This window comes from Podarcis bocagei, assembly GCF_964188305.1.
Source record: "Podarcis bocagei genome assembly, chromosome: 4".
Taxonomy (NCBI): Eukaryota; Metazoa; Chordata; class Lepidosauria; order Squamata; family Lacertidae; genus Podarcis; species Podarcis bocagei.
Window position 1 is genome coordinate 13167467 of NC_138128.1, and position 8316 is coordinate 13175782.

Below are 8316 nucleotides of genomic sequence, written 5' to 3' on the forward strand. Positions count from 1 at the left end.
TTGAAAAATGAGATTATTAATCCATGGCAGTCATTGCAATGTTGTTTTATTTTCTCACCCAGTCCCTTTGTGATCTTATTTGCAACACTTTGTGTGATGCATTGCATTGTAGTTTATGAAACCCAATTAAAGCATTTTTTTAATAGAAGCAGAAGAAAGACTATCTGCAAGCTTCTGATAGCTTGGTGGTTTTTTGTTTGTTTGGTTTTTTTGCATTTTAAATCTTCATGAAAATGGCTTCCTAATGAGGGCAGAAGTCTCCCCAGACAGTCTAAAAATGACAAGAAACTAACTGGGTGATCCTATCCATGCCTACTCAGAAGAAAGTCTCATTGAGTCCAGTATGGCTTACTCCCAGGTAAGTGTGTAGAGGGATGCAGCTGGAACTGTTTACATGCCTCTCTCCATCATTTATACAATCTACTCCTGCAGGGCTGTATCCAACACTCTATAAATTTCAATTATATTAACAGTGGCTCTTCACTGCAGTAATTGGTACACTCACTTTATCTAATGGAGTATTTTTCATCTAATTGACTCCCAATTTATCATATAAATGTCAAAGCCAATTTTTTCCATAATAACCTATTATCTCTGCTTTTCTAGCTCGCTGCACTTCTCTGAAACAAGAGTAGTAATAATCTTTGGGGATAATGAAAGACAGCAACTTAATTCGCAAGATGCTACAGAGAACAACAGTATCTTCCTTGTCCCCCCAAAAAAGAAAGAAAGAAAAAAGAAGAGGGGGAAAAAGAGAAGAAACTTTTTAAATAGATTTGTTTAATTAGGTAGTGGGTTTCATCTGCAAGATGGGCTTCCCCCTCCTCTTTCCAGCAACTTCGAAACATCAGAATGAATCTGTCTTTCCCTGGAAAATGAGAACACCTACTAACTGGCTGACGGGTTTCCTGTGCACGACACTTCATTTGACTCCTTCCCTCCCTGCTAAGAACCTCCTGAAGAATAGGCAATTACATCATGACACAGAAGTGATAAAGAGACAATGGGACCAGAGGGAGAGGAAGGGGAAGAAGGTTTTCAATGCGCAAATGAATGTTTCAGAGCAAATGCAGAGGAAGGAATATATGGTACCGAAGTCTTCAGAATTTTACCGGGCCCTAAATAAGACCAGGGAATTCTTAATAGAAGATACATTGAGAGAGAGAAGAAATACTGTTAAATGCTGGGTCAAGACTGGCCTGCTGTACAGAAATGAATAGGATCAGAAGCCGCATAAAAATTGGCCCAATGGTACTACCACCTTATGCCAGGTCCTTGAAGTTCCTTCACCCAAGTTGTTGGGAATGACAAGTGGGGAGGTTACTGTTGCATCCAGGTTTTGCTTGCTCTTATGCTGGTGAAGCAAAAAGGCCTGGATCGGGCCCCTTGCCATCATGTGGGGGCAGCAGGGCTGGCTCAGGATCCAATAGAACCTGTGCCAGCCTCCCACCCACTTCCTGCCACCCCAAATACTCCAGAGGTAGCTTCTGCCAACCCACCATTTTGGCAGGCTCCTTCCAACAATGGAACTCCCTGGACTTCCGGGTTGGCGCGATCGGGAAATGGCGGATTCCCTCCGAGCTCCGGAGGGAATCGGCTCAGCGGTGGATGGGTCTTTGCCGTGCCGGCGACACGGGGACCCTTAAAAACCGCAGGCGCGGAAGCCTGCGGACTGAAGACTCGGCGGGTGCCTTAAGCGCCCCCCTGATTCGCAATGAGCCTTTTTAAAGGCTACGGAGGGGATACAGGGGACGGCGTGGCACTGAGAGTCGACCGCTACCGCCGCTGAGCGAAGCCGCGAGCCATAACCGGAGAGCGCTGACTTCCTTCCTTGAAATTCGGACTGAAAAAAGAACCCGTGAGTAATTTGGAACTGAACTTTAAAACTTTTACCTTTTGAATTTGAGACGACCGGGGGGTGTGCTAAAAGGAAGTCCCCACACCCCCCCTTGCAGACGATCCAGAGCAACGAAATAAGAACTAAGCTGGAGTGCCTACCCTGTAAAGGGTGAGTTTTAAAAAGACAGTAACTTCCAAGATTTAGAAAGGTAAATTTGAGCAGGAGAGTGGAGTGTTGGAAGAGTCTTTGTTTTGTGGTAAACAACCCTCCCTCCCGGGCCCGGGAGCGACCTGATTTGGAGCCTGTATAGAGGAGCAGAATTTGACAGCTGTCAAAAGCTGTCAAATGGACTATTAATAGTGAAAAAAAAATTGCTGTTTAAGACCTCTCCGGATTAAAAGGAGTTACAATTGAACTAAAATCTTGAGAAACAAAGAAACAATAATAGGACAGAGGATTGTTGGAGAAAAGGTTACTCAGTAACCAGATTCCCTCTAGGGGGAATTCTGTGGAATTACAATGGCTGTGGGTGGAAAGATACTGAGAGAAATCGAAAGAATGTTCTCACTGGTGGGAACCCTACAGGAGCAGACTACAGCTATGAGTAAACAATTGACGACCTTGGATTTGGAAACAAGTAGTTCTGCTGAAAGTAATGAGGGCCTGAGTGAGAAAGAACCCACAGCTGAATTTGAAACAATAAACAAAGAAGAGGAGAAGACAAAACAAGAAAGAGAACAAGTTATCTGGGAAAGTACTAACCAGAAGCCGGCATCTGGAGAACACAAGCAAGGAGACTATTGGATTAAATCCACTCTAAGCCTACGAAAGATACAGAAGATGAAAGTGGAGGCCCTGGGACTTTATGGAATTCAGGAGCTCGAAATAAAGAAGTACAATTGGGGCCTCCACATAGACTTTGATTTTGACTATCAGCAAGACTTAGGCCTTGTGGAAATTCCTCAGCAGTTGCCTTTAAATATGGGAAGAGACTATGGACTGACTGGATTGATTGTTAAGGAAATCTTTCGAGACTCGATGATAGACAAAAAGGACTACCAACAAAACCGGCGGAGAGGGACTAAAAGAGAATTGAGAGCCTCGGATATCCGGAATCCAGGCTAAAAACTGTTAATTTGGACATGTCTTGGGAAAGGACGCAAAGCGGGGAGGGGAGGGAGGGAAGTATTAAATTTAAACAACACTCAAGACCAGGGGGTTTAGTATTAAGAAAATTATGTAAGAAAAAATGAGAAATCGAGGGAAGAGAATTGGGGTCCAACTTAGGGAAAATTTATTTTTGTTTTTTATAAAAGGACTAATATTAAGATGGAAGAAATGCCAACTTGCTGACATAAGTTTGGGAATAGGGATGCAGGGGAGGGGGTGGGGGGAAGTCAAGGACTAGGGTTAGAAAATAAGATTTTCGGGAACTATTCATGTTTGTTGTTTTTTATGTTTGTTTTGGTGTGTTGTTTGTGTTTATATAAAATGTGAAAACCCAATAAAAATATTTTAAAAAAAAAAAACAATGGAACTCCCTTGCTGGCAGACAGTGGCAGAGCCAGTTTGGGCTGGGTGGAGAGACAAGGTGCAAAAGCAAGATTGTGCAGGAATTGTGGCATCAAGCATTTTATTATTTACAGCAAAGAAAACAAAAGAAACATGGCGAGCTGTGTGAGCGGCTTCTCACACACCCTCTCTATATGGAGAGAGAGAACAAAGAAGAAGAGTTTGGATTTGATATCCCACTCTATCACTACCTGAAGGAGTCTCAAAGCAGCTAACATTCTCCTTTCCCTCCCTTCCCCACAACAAACACTCTGTGAGGTGAGTGGGGCTGAGAGACTTCAAAGAAGTGTGACTAGCCCAAGGTCACCCAGTTGCTGCATGTGGAGGAGCGGAGACGCGAACCCGGTTCACCAGATTACGAGTCTACCGCTCTTAACCACTACACCACATTGGTGGTGTCAGCCTGACTTCTGCTCACACACACAGTGATAAGAAACCCTTACAAATATGGTTCTCAATTGTAAACTATATACTGATCTCCGCCAGCAATTTCCATATCAACTCTTTATCCCCAAATGGAAACCAGAGTCAGAGGTCAAACATTTTCTCTTACTAGGGAATGATCAGAACCTCACCAACTTAGTGGCTAACTATCTCTATTTAGTTTTTTGTTGTCGAAATACACTGCAGATATCTGGAGACCAAGAGATGTGACGATAGACTGCTCTGCCTCCTTTCTTTTAGGAAATGTTTTGTGCCACTGGGGAAGTGGTAATTCTGTATTGATTGGATTTGTTTTGGATGTTGTATGTGATGCCAATAAAAGGTTTGATGATGATGAGTGATAAGAAATAGAATCATCCGATCATGTGACCCTCTGCAATAGTGGCAGTGAAAGTACTGACATCTCCATGCTGCCCAGCCATGGCAGAACCCAGTGGTGACAGAGGCCAGCCAACCAGCTGAGTCTCCGGGAGGTACCTGCCTGGAGGCAGAGTCCATATGCCAGGCTCAGTCCAGTCCTAAGGTCAGGAGTATCTCAGTTCAGGCCGTCCGGGGGTCAAGAAAGCCAAGAGTCCAAGGTCACGAGAAGCAAGGTGCAGCAAGGTCTAGCCAGGAACGACAAATGTTGTTTCCAGCAACTGACTGAGGCTGGAGACCCTGCCTAAGGAAACTGGAGCCAGCCGGTTCACATCAGGAGCAAGAAGGCTCATCAGTAGCAGGTGGAGTCACTCTGCTTTCTGTTCCTTCAGGTTGCTGCTCAGCCGGTGAAGCGCAGCAGAAGGAGGGTTTGGGCAGCTCTGTCATTTATCATACACAAGGTTTTAAGCAGGATCCCAAAATGGCAGCCCGGCTGGTATCCTGAATGGGGGAAGGCTGAAAACAGCCATGTAGGAAATGCTAATGTCCAACGGCGTATGCTGAGTATACAAACCGCAACACTCTGTGTGGCAAAACATCTTCATATACAGACATGCATTTAGCACTCATTCAACAGCTATATAAGCTCAGATTTGATTTTAAATTCATGTTCATTTAGATCACAACAGATAGGCAGCGCCTAGACTTTGGAACTCCCTATGTATTGACATCAGGCAAGTACCTCACTGTACTCTTTTTTCCACCCAGACATGTAGATATTACACATGCTTTATTTTTAATTTTTAGCTACTATTAGTTTAAATTGTCTTCTGGCTATTTTTAAATCCTTGTTCTCAGCTGTTTTTATTGAGATGGTTTAATGGTTTATATTATATTTCTGTAAAGCACTTAGAGGTTGTTGGGTTTCTTCTTCTTCTTTTTTACAATCAAGCAGTATCTAAAATAAATGTAAATTAAATAAACTGAACCCGTCACTGCCATAGCTCTGACAAAACCTCACTCCTGAAACTGGTATTTTCATTGGAAGGAAATCCTCCCAGAGTATGTGAGAATTAATTTGAATACAGATCTTCCCCTTACAAGTCGGTATCATTGGCTGGAGGGGGAGAATTAAGTGCCATGACATTCACCCACAATGTTGCTTCTTCATTGTAAAACCTTCTTGTTTAGTTCATGGTCCGACTGCATGAAAGCTTTTGCATAAGGCATAAATAGTTGATGGATTCATATTTCGAGAGGCACAATAGCTACAACACCATGATAAAAGGGAATTGTGGAGAACATGCAGTTCTGGCTTGTGTAATGGTATCTCCTAAAGAGAATTGTTGAAATCATGGCGGGTTGTGAAACAGCTTCATTTTTATTTTTATTTTAATAATCTTGGGAGTGACAGAACTGCAACATTTAATTTGATAGCAATTCTGGGCTGTAGTCAATGTTAGGTCTACCCAAAGTAATCCTATGGATAATAATGGGCTAATTTTGGTCCATTGGGACACCACAGTGGCACTGTGGTGTAAAGCACTGAGCCTAGAGCTTGCCGATCAGAAGGTTGGCAGTTCGAATCCCTGTGATGGGGTGAGCTCCCGTTGTTCGGTCCCAGCTCCTGCCAACCTAGCAGTTCGAAAGCACGTCAAAGTGCAAGTAGATAAATAGGTACTGCTCTGATGGGAAGGTAAACGGTGTTTCCGTGCACTACTCTGGTTTCTCCAGAAGCAGCTTAGTCATGCTGGCCACATGACCCGAAAAAACTGCCTGTGGACAAACGTTGGCTCCTTTGGCCAGTAAAGCGAGATGAGCACCGCAACCCCATGGTCATTAGTGACTGGACTTAACTGTCAGGGGTCCTTTATCTTTACCTTTTTAACTTCAGCAGGTCTGCTCCGAATTTTCCATTTACTAATTAAATATATATCCAGCCTCCCTTCCCAAAAGAGCCCAAGGCGTCAAACAACAAATAATAAAACAATAAAAAAATCTTTAAAACCATATTTTTAAAAATTCCAATATATACAGTATGAAGGATGGGAAACATCTTGAAAGCCATGTTGGAAGAGAATGGTCTTCAGAAGGTACCCAAGAGGCAGCTGAGATTGCACTTGTCTAATATTTAATGGGAGCAAATTGTAAAGCATGGGTAGCGGAACAGTAAAGGCCCAATTCCTACATTGTGAAGAAAACAGACTTCCCAATGAGTTGGTATCTGCCGCAGGCCCTCACCTGCAACACACAGTGATTGATTGAGTATATAACAGGTGAGGTGGTCTCTCAGGTACCCTGGTAACAAGCTGTGTATATGCTTTATACACCAAAACCAGCACATTGGAATTAGCCTAGTAGTTAATTGGCAGCCAGTGCATTGGAGGCAACCTTTTTTGTCTTGGGTTAAAAAGGTGAATCCATCTATGATTCTCTGTAGCTTTTCCTCACAGCTTCTTGCAAGACAATTGTAATAGATTGGGAAGGTTTTCTGGGTAGAGAAGGAGATGAAGGGTCCAGGGAGCACAGTCTGCTAAGATAATTTAACTGCAGCATTACAACTGTAGGGCACTACGAGGAGGTGGAAGAAGCTCGCTCATCAGGGTGGAATATATATGCGTGGCTTTGTTATGAGTACTGACATCTACACTGAAGTTAAACCCTGTGCTCTGTCTCTAAGGCATGTCATGTTACCAGTTCTCATATTTGTTACACAATGAGTCAAATGATAATGATAGCAGCAGCCACCCGTAACCTTAAAGAAAAACAAAAATCAACTGACACAGAAATTGCAGCTGATGTGTTTCAGGCTTGGATATCCACTGAGAGTGTTCCCCAGAAATTTTATCTAGCAGTTTGAGATAAGGCTTAAGTTGTAATCAAGCCTTGAGGGATCACTGCCCTTGAATATCAGCTCTCTGGGAGTATGATGGAATTAAATGGCCATAAACAAAACCTACTTATTTCTCTCTTTAAATTAACAACAAGAGTGTCTGAATATTTGTAACAGATTTGAGTTTGAATCTGCACAGCTAGGAAGTCCATCTGACAAATGTTCAGTCCAGAAGTCACTAGCTAGATGCACTGATTGTGTTCTAATAATTCAAAATATGAACCTCATTGACTAATGTATATTGTAGAACATCTGTGTGTTTGTGTCCGTGCATGCAAGCTGCTGGGTTGTTGCATCTCAACCAAACATGTTCCCCCATAGACCACTTGAAAATTGCTAGGAATCTCATTTTCTTTCTTTCTGTTCTACACATCAAAGCACATACACAAGCCATATTTTACTTTATTTCAGCAATGGCATCATCTTCAAAACTTGTGCCATATTATGAGACTCATGGTTCTCTTTTTGTTGTTGTTTAGTCGTTTAGTCGTGTCTGACTCTTCGTGACCCCATGGACCAGAGCACGCCAGGCACTCCTGTCTTCCACTGAGCACTCAGGGCTGATTTCCTTAAGAATGGATAGGTTTGATCTTCTTGCAGTCCATGGGACTCTCAAGAGTCTCCTCCAACACCATAATTCAAAAGCATCAATTCTTCGGCGATCAGCCTTCTTAATGGTCCAGCTCTCCTTCTTTTTTAGTGATCAGTTTTTAGGGGGGGGGAATAATATACTTCACTGCTGCTATGTTATGAAAATCATGCACTCTAGCCCCAGTCAATGTGATCCTTAGTTCCACCATGAGGAAAAAACAAATCAAGTGCAGAGCCAAGCACGTATAATCTTGTCTCTCCTACCTCTGGATGGAACCTTTAGACCACCCCTGGTCCATAAGCCATTGTTTGAGAACCTTTGCTGTAGGCCACCCTCTTAATCCATATGGGGAGCTGAGTGGGCACCCTTCACTGTCTCTCAAGAACACACCAAACACTTCACTGTGACTGTGTGTCCCAAGGAGAGTCCACAAGAGGTGAGGAAGATGTGTTTTGGGGACCTTGCAGCCATTCCTGATCTTCCACTGATGGTCTCCCTAAGGAACTCCACTGAAGAAGAAGAGTTTGGATTTGATATCCTGCCTTTCACTCCCCTTCAGGAGTCTCAAAGCGGCTCACATTCTCCTTTCCCTTCCTCCCCCACAACAAACACTCTGTG